The sequence below is a fragment of the Lontra canadensis genome, unplaced genomic scaffold (assembly GCF_010015895.1).
Source record: "Lontra canadensis isolate GAN:19392208 unplaced genomic scaffold, GSC_riverotter_1.0 scaffold92, whole genome shotgun sequence".
Classification (NCBI taxonomy): Eukaryota; Metazoa; Chordata; class Mammalia; order Carnivora; family Mustelidae; genus Lontra; species Lontra canadensis.
The window spans coordinates 5,463,221-5,485,144 of NW_022631086.1; positions in this window are offsets into that span (position 1 = coordinate 5,463,221).

Consider the following 21,924-nt stretch of genomic DNA (forward strand, 5'->3'; position numbering starts at 1 on the left):
GAGGGGATTCAATGAGTAGCTAGAAGAGAACCTGCCATTAGGAAAAGTCCCATGAATTTCATCATATCATTAACTGATGCAGAGAACACTCTTTAAAAATCTAAATTATGGATGTCTAACATGTTATCCTGACTGAGTTTTGACTCTATTTAATGTCAGGAGCTGATCCTCATGGAAGTGCACTTTCTGGAGGAAAACATGAAGAATTTGTATGCAGGTGTTACACAAAACTCGAATGGCAGAGAGAACTCTTAAGAAAACTTCCAATTTACTTGACTAGAAATGTACTAACATGGCTGTTTTAAATATTTTCAATATATAAAGCATAACCAAGCATGTAAATACATACGTAAGAGCCAATAACCTATGAGCAGGTACAAGTAATCCACTCCGAGTAAGTATACATAAAGAATATAATCCATAAATGGCCCTTCATTTTAACATTCTAGAAAAATCATTTCTGGTATCAAAGCCAGTATCAAAGTTACTTGAATTATAACTAAGCACATAGTAGGTGCTCAATAAATCTTTGCTGAGCGTGATGAAACATAATAAGTCCTATATATTCAAGCAGGGTGTTTTTCTTTGCTTCAATGAATGACTTCTTTCGAATTGGTCTCTAAGTGTGTTTATCTCCTACGTGAATCCCATTTAGTACAAGGCCACACTGAATCACTGTCATGAACAGCCTAAGGACAAAAATCAGAAACATCATTTATTTTCTTGTTAAAAATAAAACTGTACCATGACTTTTGAACCAATCTAATGCATAAATACATATTTTGGGTGATTCAATGGCAGCATATCCAATTCAAATGCCACCATATTATAAAACCAACTGACTGCCATCATTCACTTACACTTTCAATATCGGAGAGTTATTTCACATCTACTTCCATTTTTCCTCATATGGTAGAAATCGAAACCTACTAATTAATACTGCCTCCCACCCACTCTCAAGTAAACTAGTCACAGTCTGTGAATCAAGTTTCACAAAACTTGATGTCCTATTGCCTCTTTTCGGTGCTCAGCCTCAGAGACTTAGAATCAGACCCTGGAAGCCTTCCTCAGACAACTGGGAACAACATGTGTGAATTGAGGTTTAAGAGCAAAAGTGGACTTTTGTAATCTGCCTATTGCACACAAACAACCTCTTACCATTTTTGACACATGTAAGTATGGCACTTGTAAAAATGATGCAACTGCAGTCTAGGAAGAGATTAGAGAAGGGGACCTAGAATAAGAGAAGTTGAGAGTGACACTAGGTGTTATACACAACTAATGAATCATTGAACACTACATCAAAAACTAATGATGTACTGTATGGTGGCTAATTTACATAATAAAGAAAGTAGCAGGCATATTATATCTACAAGACTGGTGTACATGATAGAAGATACACATAAGATGGATAGATGGATAGATTAGATAGATAGATAATTAATAGAAGGTAGAAGATGGATAGATGATGATAGATAGGTAGATAGATTTGTGAATGGATGGGAGGAGGGATGATAGAAGTTATAGGTGATGATGATGAAGACTGATTGACTGACAGAGGGATAAATAAATAGATAATATATGTTTTTAAATGAAATTAACAGATGTGAGGCACAGGACTAACAGAAGAATCAAAAAACCCAACTGCATTACAAGTCAACTCAAAAGTATTGACAGACAGAGTTCTTGAGTCATCAGAATGCCCAGATAACGATATCAACATGTTCACATACTAAGCGTTTACTCGGCTACAGGTACTGGGCTGTGCACCTCACACATGCTCTCCATATGTATTATCTCATCAACACCTCAGAGCCTTTTCAACTGTACAAAGATTCAAAGCAGCTCAAAGAGAAGGGAGATGTTGGGAGGCATGAGCTGACACACCGTGTAAGGTCCAAACTCCTCCCAAGGGAAAAAAAAGAGGAGGGTGGTTAATGATTATTTGTAGGGTTGGAATTGAAGCAGAATCGATGTTGTGTACCCATGGAATATTGGGACAGTTTCTCTCCACACTCTTCGACTGATAGGATACCTAACTTCAAAAACACTACCATGAATTTAGAAGATATTTTAGTTACATTTTATTTCATGAACAAAACATCCATGTACACTTGAGATGGATAACATACATATGGTGCCAGAAATGTAGTAATTCAGATGATGGACGATGTCTGATGAACACAGAGTGGTCATCAGCCCAGTGATGGAGTCCACGGGAGCAGGCAGATGACAAAGCACATATCACTCCAGACTCCACATTCTGGCTGGGTCACCGTGACCACTCTAAACCTCATCTTTCTTCAACTGGAAAATGAGGGTAGTAATACTCATCTCATGAAGTTACTTCCAAGATTAAGTAAGATGATATTTATTAGGTTGAATCATAGGAAATTGCTTATATACAATTGTCTTTGACCTACAAAAATGGCATTTCCTGTGGGTTAACCTATTCTATATGAACTGCCAGTACATAGTAAGGACTCATTACGTAGTAGTGGGGGTGGGCTGAGGAGAAGGAGTTGCTAGTTCAAGGACCCTTAGCAGTACCTCCATGGCTCCCTCTACCCCTACCCACCCGGGTGTCTGGAGCCATCAGTAGAGAACAGGAAGCCAAAGAACCAGTTAGAAAAGATTTTACACAACTGCTTTTGCTACCACAGTTGAAACTCTAGGTTGAGTAATAGCTGAATACCAACTGTTACCAATTACCAAGAGGTTCCAAGGCTCATTCAATGTATTACCCAGCCATCTCTGCTTTGTGGCTATGTAGCCAAAGGCTGACATTATCAACAAAGCACATTTCTACCACACATAGACCTGTGGTGATTGGGAAGATGGCTAAAGGGGAGGAGGCAAAGACCAGGACCAAGGTGTTTGCACGTCTGTATGGAGGCATGTGACAAAAGGCAGGCAAAGACATGCATAGAAGTTCAAGATTCCACAGCCTGCAAAATTTGTTCAGGACACATTCCTGGGATGCTCTTGTTATGATGAAATCTGTCCTCTCCTTTTAAACCAAAAACTGCTGATTGGTGGCCCACTGTTGAATTCTACTCTAGTTAGTTACTTCGAGGAGAGGGAGGGAGCGTGCATGAAGGAAAGCAAGCAGCTTCATGCCCAGCCACTAGCTGACACGGGTTCTATTATTTTATTCCACCTTAAAACATCAATTTTTTTCACCTTTTTGTTATTATTGCAAGTATGAATGCAGAAGTTTTGATCAAGTATATACCACCTGCCAGGACTCGGTATGTCTCATTTGCTGACAAATGGGCAAATCCCTTGACTTCTTCCTTTCATTTTGATATAGAAAATATGCTTGTCAACATAAAAAAAGAATGCTTGGAAGTAAGTCTTCACAAGCAGCTTCACCCAGGCTGAGATTTATTTATGTTAAATATAGTCATCAAGAGGTTAAAGTACATTTTTATTAATGAGCTTTATAATTTTCTAATTTTTCAGAAATCCACAAAGTGATGTTTACATAATAATCCTGAAACTTACACAAAATCATAGCTGCTACTATAAAATTATTTAAAATCATAACCTTGTCATTTACTATATTGTTAGTTCAGTTGCATTAACAATTTAGAGAGCCTGATAGACAAGATATGGTGCATTTAAAAATGAATACTATCTCAACCCTGTCACCAAATAGATTTCATTGTTTAGTTTAGAAGTTCCAGGACAATTATATATGAGAAAATGTAGACTCCAGGGCCCCACCCACCAAAGATTCTGATTTAGAGAGTCTGAGGTGGGATACAGAAACTGGCATTGTTAGTGAGAGCCCCAAGTTCTCCACACCTTTGGAGAAGAACATTTTATGAGCTAAGGAGAGGCAACTGAAAAGCCTCTGGTCACAGACACAACATTGTTAGTGCATTGAGCTGTTCCCCAAGTTTCCACAGGCCACAAGGCTCTACTAAGTCATAGACGCTAACAGTAAAAATCCCTTCTCTAAGAAGGACCTGCCTTGTTAAGAAATTAATGCTGTATGGAAACTTTTTCATAGTGAACTCCAATCAAGCAAGTATATTTAACTTAAGTTAGATATACTTTTTTTCTTTTTTAATGAAAATTTTTTTTTTAATTTTATTTTTTCAGTATTCCAAGATTCATTGTATACTTTAAATCCATCTGATTTAAGCCCATGCCATGTCACACTCCCTTTGGTGGACGCCAAGAAGAGCCATTGGCCAATGTCTACACATCATGCCTTCATATTCTGGAAGGCTGATATTAAGTTTCTATTTAACATTCTCTTTTCCTGGGCCTATAACCCTGTTTCTGTAGCATCTCTTCCTGAGGTTTATATCCCAAACTAATTATTTCCACCACTTTCCTCTAGATCCTCTCCACATTATCTAAATCTTAAGATAATTGGCAACCAGAGCTGCCATTCACCCACACAATGACTTTATGTGAATTCAGAACAGGACATGTTCCTCAAGACACTTTACTTCCATTTCATGCAAAATTGTCACCAGTACTAATTTTGTTGTGACAAATCACTACTGACAGAAATTTGTTTAATAAATATACAACTACATAATGTCTGTCATGTGACTGGCCGATTATGTGTATTATACATAATATAATACATACTATATAATATATAGATATATATATACACACACATACACTCACAGATCCCAGTTGGCCCATGCACACCACAGATGGTGGCCCCTAGCAGATAAACTTTGGGAACATTTGCATTTTTTGCACAAAAATTTCTACTCTAGGTCCAAATACTGATATTTCCCATCACCAAGGAAATGGAGGTGGGGTAAATCTTTTGATGGTAATTATGACTTACGTCTTCAGGCAGAACTCTGTTCTATAACTTGCTGCCCTGTGGGTGTAATGTTTGGAATAAGTTGGATTACTGGGAAATTAGTCTTTTTAATAGGCACCCTATTTATGGAAAAAAAGAATAGTGTCAATTCAAGTTCTTACCATTTAACTAGAGAAAAACGGAGGGTGGGAAAATCTGCATAAACACAATGGCAAAGAAATATTTTGTCAAGAAGTAAACTGCAGTATATAGGGCTGAGGAGTAACGTTTCTAGATGTGCCTTAATCTACAAAATGAAGTGGAGAATTAATGCAATCAAGCTTGCTTTCTTTTCTCCCTCCGTTTTTCTCCCACTCTCCTCACTTTCAAAGAAAAGTACTGTATGGGTAATTGAGGCAGAGGGATTTTTTTCCTTGAATAATTCAGGAAATTGCCTCAATTTTCCTCCTCACTTTTCACTACATTTATTTGTGCAGACTCAGACCACATCTACATAATGAGATATATTTCTACCGCACAATCAACAAGGTATTTTGTTCTTTTGCCTTATTTTTTCAATTGATTATGTGATGCTTAACTGTATCAACCATATGTTGATCTGACTTCTTAAGAAGGAAAAAGAAAAGACTGGACCAGCCATACTGGCCTTGACCTCTGCCCCCATCACTCTGACTGCCTGAGCCAGGTTCTGGCTATTTCAAAGCAGCAAGCAGTACTCTCTCCAATGAGTATATTTTATTAACAAGGTTGACCTGTCCCTTAATAAATCAATAGGTTCTCAACTTCATTCTGGAGAAACTGGACAAAAGATGATCTAAGAATCCCTGCAAGCTTCTTCTGAAAGCCCATAAAAAGTTGATAGGTCTAAGACCCATTATAAATTCTATATCTGAAGTTGGGTTTTGGATTCAGAAATGGCTTTGAGTCACCACCAAATGGCTTGTCTCAATTGAGTGAGCTTAGCTTATGCAAGTATATCAGGAATTTTCTTCCAGCCAATCTCACAAACACAAGGAATCCTGTTTACAACTATTTACATCTCTGAGGAGTTATCTAGATACTTTCTCATTATGTGAAAGTGCTTCGAAATGTTCAGTGTGGTTACAAATATTACAACATACTTATTCACTCTTGTTGCTATATAATTCATGGAAAACTCCCCATGTTATTGTTTCCGAGGAATTTTCTCTCACTAACCAAGCACTCACGAGATATAAGCACAAACACTGCTTGGTCCAGAGACTCCTTCTCGATAACACAGCCATCGCTGTTGACTCAGAAGGAAGCATTTCTTACAGAATGTCAAGCACTTCTCACCCAGATGCAGGATGTGGCTTGCTGTCCGTTCTCTGGCTTTATTAAACATGGCATCGTCCCTGAATGAGAATCAGGCCTGCCCGGCAGGGGGCTAAGTTATTAAGTAACAATGCTAATAATGTCTGCACTATGTCTGTTGTCTGTTAGATGGATTCGCTATCCTAAAATTTTAACCTCTTATTTCCCTCTCCTAAATTTCTCATCATTTGTTGGTTGCTACAGCTCCATTTGCTTTTTTTTTTTAAGTTTTTATTTTAATTCTGGCTAGCTAATACATAGCATTTTTATTAGTTTCGGGTATATGATACAGTGACTCAACACTTCCATATGTCACCCAGTGCTCATCATGACAAGTGCCCCCCTTAATCCCCATTACCTACTTAAGCCATCACCCCACACAACCTCTCCTCTGTTAACCATCAATTTGTTCTCCATAATTTTCTGTCTCTCTCTCTCTCTCTTTCAATATCTCTCAATCTCTCTCTCTCTCTCTCCATCTTTCACATTGCTTCTTTGTCTTGTTTCTTAACTTCCACATGGGAGTGAAATCACATGGTATTTTCTTTCTCTAACTGACATGTTTCACTTAGCATTCTACCTTCTAGCTCCATCTACGTCATTGTAATGGTAAAATTTCATTCTTTTTATGGCTGTGTTATACTCTATTATATAGATAAACCACAACTTTTTAAATTATTTTATTTAAACTCAATTTTGTTAACAAATACTGTATTGTTAGTTTGAGGGGTAGAGTTTAGGGATTCATCAGCTGCAAATAACACCCAGTGCTCATTACATCCAGTGCCCTCCTTAATGCCAATCACCCAATTATCCCATTTCCCCACTCACCTCCCCTCCAGCAACCCTCAACCTGTTTCTTATAGTTGAGTCTCTAACGGTTTGTCTCCCTCTCCATTTTCATCTTAATTTTTCTTCCCTTCCCCTATGCTTATCTGTTTTATTTTGGCCACAGCAACTTCTTGCTAGACACATCTCCAAAGGCAAGGGAAACAAAAGGAAAAATGAACTATTGGAACTTCGTCAGAATAAAAAGCTTTTGCACAGCAAAGGAAACAGTCAACAAGACCAAAAGACAACCAACAGAATGGGAGAAGACATTTACAAATGACATATCAGATAAAGGGCTAGTATCCAAAATCTATAAAGAACTTATCAAACTTAATATCCAAAATCAAAAATATCCAGTCAAGAAATGGGCAGAAGACATGAACAGACATTTCTCCAAAGAAGACATACAAATTACCAATAGACACATGAAAAAGTGCCCAACATCACTCAGCATCAGGGAAATACAAATCAAAACCACAGTGAGATACAACCTCACACCGGTCAGAATGGCTAAAATCAACAACTCAGGAAACAAGAGATGTTGGCGAAGATCTGAAGGAAGGGGAACATTTTTGCACTGTTGGTGGGAATGCAAACTGGTACAGCCACTCTGGAAAATAGTATGGAGGTTCCTCAAAAGGTTTAAAATAGAGCTACCTACAACCCAGCAATTGTACTACTATGTATTTATCCAAAGGATATAAACATAGTGATTCCAAGGGGTACCTGCACCCCAATGTTTATAGCAGCAATGTCCACAATAGCCAAAATGTGGAAAGACCACAGATGTCCATCAACAGATTAATGGGTAAAGGAGATGTGATACATATATACAATGGAATATTACTCAGCCATCAAAAAGAACGAAATCTTGTCATTTGTATAACATGGATAGAAGTAGAGGGTATTATGCTAAGCGAAATAACTCAGTCAGAGAAAGACAAATATCACATGATTTCACTCATGTGGAATTTAAGAAACAGTCCCATTTACTTTTAATTCCATTTCTCTTTGGGCAGGGAGCGGCAGGGTGGGTCTTTCCTTTATTTCCTACCTTCCTTTTTGTTAGAAATGGTGTTTTATCCTTTTCAGTTCTTATCTCTTTGTTCTTTATCCTCAAAATACACTATTTTTCCTTGAATTTTCTTGTTGGAAAAACCCCACCACATCTAGGAAATTTCTTAAGTTCCTTGGTCTAGTATCAGAAAGGCTATTCAAGTCTTCAATCCATTTGGTGTTGATTTTTGTATATAAGATAGGTTTTATCCTTTTGCATGTGGCTGTCCAGTTTTCCCAAGATCATTTACCAAAGCAACTACTATTCCTCCATTATATATTCTTAGATACTTTGTTGAAAATCAGTTGGCCATATATATGCAAGGGTTTATTTCTGGGCTCTTTGTTCTGTTACACTGATCTATGTGCCTGCTTTTATACCATCTCCATGCAGTTTTAATTTCTATAGCTTTGTAATACAGTTCAAAATAAAGAAGTATGATGCCTCCAGCTTCTCAAAATTGCTTTGGCTATTTGGGGTCTTTTGGATGTGTTAATTAAATCAAGGAGAGAATCCTTTCAAACATATATGTATATGAAGTCAAGTCAGCATGTTATAAACTTTAAATACCCCACAATTTTGTTTGTTGATTATAGCTCAGGAAAGCTGGGGGTGGGGTGGAAGACAGAGAAGGGAAGAGGAAGAAAAGGGAGAGGAGGGGAGAGGAGGGAAGACATGGGAAGGGAAGGGGAGGGAGGGGAGGAAAGGGAAGGGAGAATAGGGGAGAGGAAGAGAAGGAAGGGAAGGAAGAAGAGAGAGGGAAGACAGGGAGGCAGGGAAGCAGGAAGGGAGGGAGGCAGGGATGGAGGGAGAGAGTAGAGGAAGGGAGGAAGGGAGAAAGGCAGTGGCAGGGAGGAAGGGAGGGAAGGAAGAAGAAAGGAAGGAAGGAAGGAAGGCAGGCAGGCAGGCAGGCTGGCTCTAGAAGTCACCTGCACCTAGCCAGGAATGCACCTCCTTTAACCCAAACACACCTCTACCTGCTAACAGAGGAAGCACTTCCCAGCTCCATGGCCCTCCCTTCAGTTACCAAAGAGCATCACCCTCACACATTCCCAGTCTTCCCAGTTGTCAGGCATGATTGTTAAGGGCATAGACTTCAGGGTCAGAGAAACCTGCCCTGGAACCCCAGCTTTGTGGTCTTCAGCAAGTGACATACACCATCAGGACTTCAGTTTTGTCCTCTGTTAAGTGGGGATAATCATAATAGTTGTTGTTGTAAATCATTAAATAGTTGCTGTTTAATAATTGCGTGAAGCAATTATGAAAGAGAAACACTGAGCACGATGCCTGACACGTATGGATCTGGCTTTAGGGACTAACGTTCTGTGAACACTCTCACGTGCCAAGCAGTGAGCTAACCACTTCAGCTGCATCATCTCTTGGCAACATTGTGCCTTAGTTATGCCATTATCCACATCTTCTTTTTTTTTTTTTTAAGATTTTTTTATTTGACAGACAGAGATCACAAGTAGGCAGAGAGGCAGGCAGAGAGAGAGAGGAAGGGAAGCAGGCTCCCTGCTGAGCAGAGAGCCCGATGCGGGGTTCGATCCCAGGACCCTGGGATCATGACCTGAACCGAAGGCAGAGGATTTAACCCACTGAGCCACCCAGGCACCCCTGTTATCCACATCTTCTAAAGGAGATCCATGGACACCAGAGCGAGTTCTCCAAGGAAGGTCTTACTCACAGTCACCACCTAGATAGCTAAGCCCTGGCCAGCAGGGCACTGAGCCAGATCCAGTCGTGGTGGACAAGACTGTTATCCCATGGTTATCCCTTCTACGCTGCAGGCACGGTGGCCATCTCAGCTACTTGGCAGACCCCTCTACCTGCTTCATCCTGTGGAACCTAGATTTGCGATGCCCTGGGGAGGGGAACAGCAGCCACACATGTGCCTGCGGAGAGGTGGTGCCACATTAGGAGACCAGGAGTGAACACCAAAAGTCTCAGGTTCTTCCGAGCAAAGAAAATATGTGCGTAGAGAAGGTCAATGAGCCAAGGCTGCCATCCTGGACCATCCAATCTTAGTCTCCTCTTTCTGACCAGGGGACTACTCCTGCAGGACCCCGAGGGACTTAGCAGGACGTAGTGTGCAAACTTCCGCTATAGGCAAAGACAGACATTTTTAACATCGCTCACAGCAGGATGTCTTTGTAACCTCTGGTCCACTACAGCCTATCCTAAATGGGTAATCAGACCTGCAGGTATTAATTAAACTTATGGTTCTATTCATTGTAGCACTCTGGGGATTGAACAGACAGCAAATAGCAATAAGTACTTCTGAATGTTCTCTTTGGCTTAATTACTGTTCCATAGTTAGTCCATCAAATTGATGTACAATCAACAAGGCTGTGCTTACTTACACGGCTCATGTAGAGAGAATGTTCAGGAGCTGCTGAAATCTTTCTCTTAGCGCCTGAGTCCACTGGAGAATCAGAATAGGACAGACCCAAGGAAGCCTTTAATCCTGTCCATCATAAATCAGTTGGGCAGGAGCACCTCTCCCCCTAGTCAGCATCTTTCTTTTCAGACATAACCTTGATTGGCACTGGAAGGTCCTTTGGACAAAGTACGTTGCCATACCTGCCTACACAGGACAAAAAGAAGTACAGAGCTCTTGAGCACCCATGTTTTTTAAGCCTCATATACAGTCAACTTAGGTAATTAAAAGTACAGATTCCTGAAATCTAAAGAGAATTTAGAGGCTATCTAATTCCAAACCTCATTTTACACAAGATGACACTGACACCAGAGTAGAAAAGTGGCTTGACTAGGTCACACAATGTCTTAGCAAGGGATTCTTGGGTTGCAATAAAGAGAGACCCACTCAAGCAAGCTTAATTAAGTAAAGGAAGATTTATTATTAGAGTCCAGGAGAGTCTCACGGAATCCAACTGGGGCTTTGCAAGAAATGGAAAGTCACTGCCTCTTGTTTCTGCTTCCTCCTGCACATCTGCTCCCTCCTCCTACCTGCCACCTTCTTCAGTCCTGTCCCTCGTGACTTTACCTTGCATGTGGCTTTGAGTTGCCATGGTACCCAAATCTGATGCCACCTTTATATGACCTTCCATCTTCGAAGCCCAACCCCTTCTAACCACCTTCTTCAAATTCTGCAAGTTGTGAATTTTACTGGCTAGAGTTCAGGTATGATACAATCAGCTGTGACCAGGATGCATGGGCCACCTAGGCCCACACTTCAGCAGAGATTGTGGAGGGAGGCAGAGACACACTGAAATCCAAAGTAGAAGTAGAGCCAACGGTACTATCCAGATATTCCAGCTCTGCATCTAGACTCCTTCCTATGCTATGATACCACCTCTCAATTCCAGTCCAAGGATTATTTTTCACTTAAAGGGGAAAGAGAGTTTGGAGCTACAACTACTCAGATAATGATTGCTATGTAGGAGTGACCTTAGTGTGGCCACATGTAAAACTGAGAGGAAAGCATTGCCATTTCCCTGCATATTGAATCATCATCCATAAATACACTAAGAGAGAGAGGGAGAGAACATCGGGAACAAAGACGAAGAATCACAACACAGATTCTGGACCATCCATGCTTCTCATAAATAGCATGTTTCAGTGATGTTAAGAGATCCTTTACCAGGTCTTGCAATCCAACTGATAAGCAGAATGCCATAAAATCAACTCACTCTCCTGGAAGAATCTAATAATGATATTCATACTTCATCTTGTAGTATATGAACTATTTCAATTGGCCATACTCTTTAGAAAGGAATACACTGTACTGTTTTAAATTCAGATTTTAGTTATCTTTCTGTCTCCTCCCTCCCATTAGATTAAATTTCCTTCTACTTAGCAAAGGAGGCAAGATGCAACACTTTGACTCATACTTCTCTCTTGCCCTACCTCTTCTCCTGGTCTGTCTCTTTCCTTCTGCTCTCTTTTACAGGAAAAATAAGGGAGAGCTTAAATGAATTTAAGCAGATAGTGAAAGGAAAAAATTTAAATTATCAATAATAGGTGAGAGTTTGGATTGTTGTCCTTGAAAAGGAAATCGCATCAAGGGAACAGGTGCTGAGCTGCTGGCTAGGAAACCAAGGCCAGGCCTGGCTATGGAATATGCCCCCTGCAGGAGATGACGGCCCTCTGGGTCCTGAGTGTTTTGAGTGGCAATGGGCTATAAGTGATCTCCTGGACCTCTTAAACATGTCAGCCGGACGTTGGTGAGCCCTGGTCACTCTAAAAGATCCTATTCACCTCTTACCACCATCACCCCCCAGAGCAACCGCACTGGTGCGGAAGGAGCATAAACCAGAAAGCAGTTTCAACTCTAGGCTCTGACACCAAGTGCTTATGCAAACCATTCGCCTTCCCACCCTTTTTGCTCCCTGCAAAACAGGGAATTTGGACCAGGCGGTCTTACTCAAGGTAGATCTTGACCTTCCAGATTTTAGTCTCCTTTGAAATATCCAATGCATGCTACAGACACATTTCCCAGAGAAACGCACAAACACCTCATGTGTTATGTACACTTTTAAGGGATCCATCTACAAGGGATAGTTTCCTCCCCAAACTAACTTTGAACCTGTTATTGATTCATAAACCCCAAGTTAATAACCACTGAGCCAGACAAATTCTAACAAGGCACTTCTAACTCTGTAATCCCCAAACTACCCACGGAATAAAGCAGTGCAGCACTCTGTGAGGCCTGTGATAACATCAATTCAACCTTCTCCTTTTACAGATGAAGAAACAGAGCAGAGCTTGGACCACAGAACATGTAATCATGGAGTCTGTGGGACAGGGATGAGAATCTGCGCCCTCTGGCTCAGGTGTCCACCTTGCATTCTGTGGTAGAGGTCCAGCCAAGCATTGGTGATGCCTCGTTTCCAGGGGCTCCTTAAGCTACAGCTCCCCTCACACCTGTTTATTGTTGTGATCTCCTGGCTTGAGAGAGAAGACGGGATCTAGTCCTGGAGTTCTGAGCATTCCAATGAGAGAGACTGGATGCCTCCTTGAGTTCTAGTGGCTGCAGGACCAAGGCTAGGTGGTGGACTAGGCAGTGCATGGAACCAGTGAGTGGCCAGCAAATAGAACTGTCCCACGACCAACAGGGTTTCATTCCAAAGGGCAGATGAAAGCGGTTCTCCTATGTGGTTCCTACAGACACCATCTGAATTCCACAGCGGCCGGCCAATCTGAGAGAAGAAGCTGTGCATTCTCTCTTCCTAGTGAGACTACAGCTTGGGGAAATCACAGAGTTCCTTCATGCCCTGCCCTACCTGAAAACTTGGGCTTTTTGATAACAATACTGCAAAGTCGTGTCACATTCTGTAAATCACACGTATGGAGAAGAAGGCTTGAAGCATTTTCTCAAGTTTGTATAAAATCCAGATTATTTTTTTCCTTTTTTTGCCAGTCTCCACGCGCCGTGGGTGTCTGGGTGGGTGGATTGAGTGACATGTTAGTAAGAAAGTTCCCTCCCCTTGTGAAGCTCCTCGAAAAAGGAGTCAGGAGAGATGGCACTTGAGAAAGTGACAGGCGGATCATGTAGCAGTGCCGCTGATGAAAAAACGTTTAAATCTGTCAGGATCTAGAATTCAGAGCAGCGCCAGGACAGAGAAGGGAGTGAGGCGAACTTCACTACCCTGCTGTTAGGCTGTATTTGCATCTGGGGCAAGCCACCGGCCCCCCCAACCCCCCAGAGGCATTTGTGACCCCTCCCCCCTCTCTTCCAACTTCTTGCAGCTCAGAGAGGGACCCTGGCAGCCATCCAAGCATCCTCACCTCCCACGCGTTCCCCGAAGCCCCCACCCACCCCTCACTGTCTGCAAGGGTCTCCCCATTATCCCCTCTACCTGCCACACGAGCAAGTCAGCTGTGTAATCTGCCAGAAATCAGAGTCTGAGGACATGCCACGGTGGCACAGCCATGACATGAGAACAGATGGAAAACTTCTCGGGAACAAAATGTGCACACATACACACACACACACAAAATGGATTCTGGCTTTGAAGTGTATATTCACGGTGCAGCTTTCAAGTCTTCTGAAAGGCCCACCCAAGCTCCAATCTGACCTACTTAGGCGGTGTTCTTATTTATGTCTCCGACGAAGGAGCTGTATATTTAGCAAATGAGGACTCTCCATCCCCCCCATGCCCACTTCTGCACGTTTATAGAGCCGAGCAATTTTCACTTGTTAATTTTTCCCCAGATCGCCTCCAAAAAAAAAAGTGGATACATAAGTTAAACACTGCTAAAAATCCATGAGCTCCAGGAATTCTGCATAAATGCATTCAGATTTTCATTGAGCGTGTGGGGTAATATTGCTTAAAAGAACACGAACGAGACTACCGCCGAGCAGAGTTGGTTCGTCTCCCCTTAGCTGGCAAACCAGCCGTCTAGCTGGGCCGTTATTAACGCTGCAGTCAGATTGGCGGATCCTCCAACATGTAAACTGCGGAAACGTCTGCTAGAAGAGTCTGCGTGTGCAAAGCAAAGTGTAGCATTGAAGCTATTATCCGGCTGACAGAAGCCAAAATAGACATTAGTTTCAATTATCTGGGTTTTCAGGAGAAAGCCTTTTTAACCTTGATTATCAAGATAATTGCCTTGACTCTCACCCCTTGTACATATAATCAAAACTATAAAGCTTTAATTCCCGTAGCAAGCAGCTGCGTCAAATCTTTTTCGGAAGCAGCGGGTATAAAGTAAGAGGGGAACGTGTAAAGAGCGGACCTCCAGAAGAGGATGTTCATTCTTGCAGGTTTGTTTGAAGGAGTCCTCCGAAGAGAGCTCTTTAACAAGGAGTAAATACAAGGATGTCCCATCACTCAGCACTGAGTGCAAGAGTCCCTTTGATTTTGTTGGAAATAAAAAAGGTCAGTTTTAGGGAATTCGGGGCCCACTGTTTCCATGCATGTTAGGACGGATATGGCTTCCCTTCCTAATAAATTTGCTAATCCCACCCCTTCGTGCTAGAGAAAAGCCAGTTGAGTGGTGGGTGACTAAAACAATATCCTACAAGGTCCTAATATATTATGTATTTTCTCTTCCAATGCTCCATACAGGACTACGGTCCGTGTTTAACAGTAAGATTTTGTCGGCCCATCACTCATCCTCTCAGTTAAGCAAAGGTGAGCGGAGCACCCCAGATGAGCTCATGACTCTGTCTCCCAGCACCCACATTCTCCTGAGCTGTGGCCACAGGGGTCAGGTCCTCCTGCACATGGCACATGGCCCAGAGGCAGCAGTGACCACTGTCACCATCATCACCATCATTATCATCACCACAAGGACCCTCAGCAATGACCTCACTTGAAAGCATGACTTTGATGTACTTCTCTCTTCCTCTGCCCCCTTGTTCCTTGCCCCGGACCTATCTGTCCCTAAGAAGTTGCTTGAGCCTGAACCTGAAGCCTCCTCCCTCGCCTCAGAAAAATGAGAGCTCCATTTCTAGGTAACACTCTTGACTGTGTGCCTGCTAAGTTGGCATCCTCTACTTAACCTATTTAGCTCAGCACGGTTAGATGAAAATAAACATGTGCACCCAGGGCATTTCTCTTATCTGCAGCTGGCTCCCAGGTCATGCTGGGACGGAGCTCATTGAGACACAGCAGGACCTTTGAACCTGGCGCCTGCAGCTCCGGCTAACAGCTCTGTAATGCAACGCCATGTTCCAAGTGCACCTGCTCTCCACACGGCAATGAGACTGATACCGGCGTGGGGATTAAATAGGTGACGCTTGTGCACACCACTCTCCAAATGACTGGCCCAGCATAGACAGCGTTGGAAGGATATTACCACAGACTCTAGTGTGTCTTCCCAAGGTCCCCTGTGGAAGCCCCTTCTCCCCAGTGTGATAGCATTTGGAGGTGACTGAGTTTAGATGAGACCGTGAGGGTGCGTTCCTCCTGGTGGGATTAGTGCCCTTAAGAAGAGACACCAGAGAGCTTGTTCTCTATGGATCTCTTCCATGTGAGCACACAGCCAGCCAGGAAGAGACACTAAGCAGGAGTCTGGTGCCCTGACCCTGGACTTGCAGCTTCCAGACCTGTGGAACTAAGTGTCTGTTGTGCAAGTTCCCCCCAGCCCCCGGTATTTTGTTATGGGAGCCCCAGCAGACTAAGACAGACACATTCTCATCTCCCATCTGCCTTACCCCTTCTTAGCCCCCCATTCCTCTTTTTCCAGCTGCTAACAACATCTCCACAGATGCCATTCCATGTTCTACAGCTCTTTTCCTCCCTCAATCAATCTGAATATTCCGACTTACACGGAAGTCAAGCATTTACCGGGAACCTGCTCTGCACAATTTGGAAGGCAGAATCTTACAATACCTCATGCCCTCCCGTTAAACAAACGCCTTTGGCATCCCTGGTTGTTGCTTGTGGTCCTGCTCACATCAGCTGTGATGCCGAGTTCAGAGAGCGAAGTAAATGAAATACAGCTATGCTGGCTTCTGCTCCATTAGGAAAGGGAAAAATCAATGTTTGCCAAATGTAGAAGGACAAAATCAATAGCAAAAGAAATTTTATTTTCAACCTTCTAAGGGAGTATTACAAAGAAGAGAGAGTGAAAATTATTATTATTTATTGATGTATATAGCACCTTCTGAAAGCCTCAAAGTGTTTTATGGAATTACAAACTGCCTTCCTCCTTTGCCACATACAGATCACTTTGTTCTGCTCCTACAGAACCCTCTAGAAAGGGGATCACCGGAAGGATTAGGCCAACAGGACACTCTAGTTAAAGGGGTAATCATTTAATGTTGGTAACTCATTTCCTTATTAAAGAGCAGAAAGGAGTCATTAGTGTGATGAAGTTAGCACTCTCTGCTCTTGTGGAAAGTTCTTGAAGAAGCCGCCCTTTTAGATGTTAGATGGCATCAGAATATATGTGGTTTGGCAGTAAGAGGAGAAAACCTGCTCTCCACCCTTCTCCCACGTTCCTTCGTTGGAACAGGCAGCGCATTTGGGGGAGAATTGGCCACCTGCCGCCAACATCTTAATGCAGTTCCTGGCAGAGGAGTTTGATAGATGGCTTTAAAGCCCTGAGTGTAAACTACTGAACAAAACTTTCCGGAGGATGAAACGTCAAAAGAGCGAGGTTGCAGGAAGCAGGGCTCCTGGAGGCTGGCAGCGGTCTGAAAAATCCACGGAGGGAATCGTCAAAATAAAACCTTACGAGAGTAGAGCGATTTCCACTTTTCAGTCTCCTCTCACCCGGTTTTTTGTTTTTTACTTTTTTTTTTTTTTTCATTTGAACTCTGTAACGATCCTTTGAGAAACGGAGGGCAGGATTATTAACCCCATTTTACAGAGGCTTGCAGAGTATAAGTGACTTACCCAGAATCATTCGTCTGTTTATTGCCAGAGCTCAGAATGGAATGTGGTCTCCTGGATTCTTAGTCAGAAGAAAGATGAGAGATTCCGTGGCTCATGTTCCCACCTCAAACAGGAATCCTGTCCGCAGCACCTCCGAGAGGCAGGCTAGTCTCTGCATGCTGGGTTCTATCCTCTCATAAGAAGAACACTTAATTTTTAAATGGTTGTTCAATCTCTTAAATATTAAAATACAAAGATCAACCTCCACATAGTGTTCTCTGATTTTCCTTCACTATGCCATCGACAAATCATCTATCTTGTCCCACTGGATTGGATCCTGCCAGTAGGGAAGACAGCTAGGTATACACCCTGTATCTACTCTGACAAAACTTCCAGTTCCCTCAAGAATTGTTCTGTTACATGGTTTCCAGATGGTTCCTTTTTCTGCCCTGGACTGTTCCTATCTGTCTGGATTACAGATTAAAATATCATGCTTAGAACCCAACAAAAATTCCAAGTATCTGACATCATGAGACAGTAAGACTACTTCCTCTCATTTTCTGGATACTATTAGACTTGCTTTGAGGAGAATCTTCATTCACACTGTGGATTCCAAGTGACCTACAAAATCTAAGGTCTTTTCCTAGAAACTGCCAGATCTTACAACCACCAAATCCCCATTTTGTCCCTGTGCTGTTAATTACCTCAGCGAAGGGCTTCTCATTTAGAAATATTAAGTTCTCTCTCTATTCATACCCATTACATCAACCTATCAAGCTTTTATGACGCCTGATTCTATCTTCTAGCACACTATTTATCCTGCATAGGTGTGCAGGTCAGACTTCCTGTGCATTCATTGAAAGTATTAATAAATCACTTCAGTGAACGGAGCCTAGAGAGCAGCCCTATAGCAGGCCATGCATGAGTTCCCTCTGATTAGTATTAGCTCATTAATCTACCCCCTTTGGTCATTCAAGTAGGAATGGATTTCCTCAACTAGCATTCAGTTCACAGGCTTCTGGTCAGGCACTGCCCTAGGGTCAGCTACAGGCAATAGCTACTTTAAGAATAAGAGAGACGGACTACACGAAATCCTGCTTGACTGCTTCATGTCCTGGCTTCCCCTGAAGGCCCTATTTGGTATTCCAGCTTCCAACTAAAGCCTGATGTCCCTCCCTCGCATCCCTGGAATCGACTTTCCCCTGGGCTTGGATGTTCCCAGTTCCCTATCTCAATGAAACAATTTGCCCACTGTAGACTCCTCTGAAACTAGCTGATTTTACCTCATTATTCCCTTTGTCCTTTTATGATGTCCCTTGTACCTAAAGCTAGTTCATCACCTCACAGCTTCATTTTATCTACACAGATACTATAAGAAACTTTTCCAAAGTCCTTACTAAAGTCCAGATCTGTCAATACAACAGTATCCTGCTATCTCCTAAGTTTTGTCACCTAATAGGAAAAAGAAACGTTTTACCTCTCTGTGAATTGCTGAATTACAGTTTGTACACATGGAGTAAACTCCTATCTGGGTTTAGCTCCACCTTCTTCTGGAAACAATCCCTCTCCCCCACACACCACCTTCACTGTTTTCAGATAGTCAACGTGATCCCACACCAAGCCTCATCTCCAACCTTAATCCAAGTGGTCCACTGCCCCCAAGTAGAGCCAATCACATTTTTTATACAGAAATTAGGGCCAAAACGAAAGCAGATAGACTAATTTCTCTTCAGTGACTGGACTCAAGATACGGTTGTTTGGAAACCGTGGGCTGCCATGTTCACTGTCATGTGGGCTGTGGAGACGGCCCCTGGAGGTGAAGAGAGAGAAGACAGAAATGGAAGGGCAGGGAGGCACAGAGGCAACAGAGGAAGCAGATCCTAAAAGCTTGAGGGTGGGTCCCTGTTCTCCTCAGATAAGCCATGTTCTCCTTGCATCCCAAAAGTCCCCAGAAGTTTTTAAATAAATCCCCTTTTTCTTTATGCTACTTTGAGCTCAGTTTCTGTCACTTGCCACCAAAGAGTCCTAAGTGACACAGTGAAAGGCACTAACCTCACCCCCAGGGCCAACCCATTGCTTTTCATGACTACACCAGTAAGACTGTTAAAGTTCACACAATCGTAAAATGAGTTTTTTGGCCTGAAGAAAAAAAAAAAAAAAAGCAATGGAAGTACATGATGTCTCACCCCCACCTTCCCTAGATGAGGTAAATCAGGGCCACAGATAACCACAGACAAACAAAACCTTGTATCCTTTAACGTCCTCAGTGTACCAACAACTAAAACAATTCCTCCCCCCGCCCCCTCCCCCCGCTCCTTTCATGCTACTTATTTCAGAGTCTACTTGTTTTTCCATTGTCTTTCTTGATGTCCTATTCACAGCAAAGGAAAGTCCCTCATGCCAGGCACCAGTCCAAATTAGGGACTTCTACAGGCCACAGGGAGAGAAACTTGGAAGGGCCAAGACAGTTGTGTCTGCTTATTTTGGTTGCTCTGAGTTATGCAGCAAAGGGGCTTTCCAGTTGAACAGTCCTCTGAGTGTTGCACAAATGTTTCATGATCCTGCCACACTGTTCCCCTCCATTCCCAGACCAGGCAGGCCCTCCGGAAAACACTGCAGACGGTTGCTTTCGTATACATTTCCTGGTTAAATCAACACAGATAGGAGGGAAGTGAATGAATTTCCCGGGCCTAAATTCAGTCTGATTCACCAACAACAACTAAATACAGAAAGATTCTATCCCCTTGAGGCCACCAAAGAGTGTCCAGAATCTGCTCTTGGAACCTCAGTGTCACATAGGAGCCACTAGCCTTCCATTCAAGAGGGAGGGGAGTTTCCTTCCAAACTGGGCATCACTAAGCAACATTAACCCAATGACCATCAGCCTCGGGACCACTGCGATACTCCTTGCAATTTTCTTGAAGAAATGCCAGGAGAAAAAGCCACAAGGCTTAGAATTTAAGTAACAACAACAGATGTATAGTGTAAATTCCTTAGGGTCATGATCCCTGCTTGGTTTATCATTTTTCCCCTCTAGTACTGGCTATATCAGGACTGGATAAATCATTTGGGAGTCCCACTTTGAAGTGAAAATGCAGGGTTGCTTGTTCAAATATTAAGAATTGCAAGAGCATGACAGCAGAGCCATAAACCATGCACAGGGTCCCCTGTGACTGTGCAGCTCGAACGTCACAAGGCCAGTCTTATCCCTAGCACCTTGGTCATGATTTATGTAGAATACATGCTTATTAGGGAATCAATAAATTCAATAGCCAGGGCCACAATTAGAGGGGAGAAGGAGGGGGGAGGAATGCCTGCTTCAACCAGACAACCCACTTTTCATCTGCTGGGAACTCTTATAAGAATGGGTTCCACTGTTGAAGTTTGAGAAACACAGCTCTATAGAAGCATCTTTGAATTTAGAGTGCACCATCACTCATAACTGGGTTACTAAATCAATTCGGGTATGGATTGAATAGACAAAGCCATAAAGACAGAAGATGAGAGGAAAAAAAACATGATCCAGAGTGTGAAATTTAAATCTCTTTTAGAAGACGCTGTTCATTTATAAATAATCCGTGAGTTCATGGGTCGCTCTGCTAAAGCACCCCTTATCCATGCTATTTTGTCACCTCCCCCAATTTGTTCCTTTCAGTTTACATTTTTACCCATAGTGGCAGTCCCTATTATTAGCACCTCATATTAAAGTACCTGCTATAGAATCATCTTCGGAAAATGTTCAAAGAAAATGATCAGTCTTTAAAGAAGGTATTAAACACTGGTAGGATGTTTGCAATAACCTTGACCTTCTCTTTAAAAGGAAAGAATGGGAATGCTTACCAAGCATTTTCTGAGAAATGAGTGTAAATTGCAGGAAACAGTGTGTAAATTAAAGGAACTGCCTAATATAATTAGCCACACAGGAAATGTAATGGGTCTAGAAAACAAAAGTGTAATTTATGAGGAAATATCAATTGGAGTAATGTAAATAATGGGCCTTTCACTGCAGTTCCTATCACTTGGGGAACTAAGGTAGCCATTAGGCAAGGAAATGCTCATCAAAATCTAGAAAGGTTCTCTAAAGATGTGACTTTAGAATGTCATATTACCTTCAAGAAAGATCCTTAATTAATTGTGTGGTTTTTGTAAGATACATAATGGGCCCAGCTGAGTTTCCCCACCCTTCCCACTATGCCAAATACACCCATAAAATATGGCCTAGCTCTCGGCCAGGTCTTGGGGAAGCTCTCTGTACCAGGCTATCATTCAATGGTGAACTTCTCTACTTTTGGCTCACGCTTCGCATTGATTCCTTCTGAAGTGGTCACATACGGGCAACACTGACTAGCTGAATATCATCCATCTGATCTACAATTATTAGTGATGTTCTTGTCACCTCTCCATCAATCAGTTTAGCCAAATCTTCCTCTTCCACCTCACCTCTTCCCCCTGAAGCAGTTAGCCTCTCTCTCTCCATGAAAAAAAACAAAAAATAGATATTTAATAAACTCAGTGGCTCATTACATAAATGGAAACATAACACGAAACTCTAATAATGACCCACATAAGCTTTAACTGAAGCTCATGCTTCGATAAAGACCTTTTCTAAA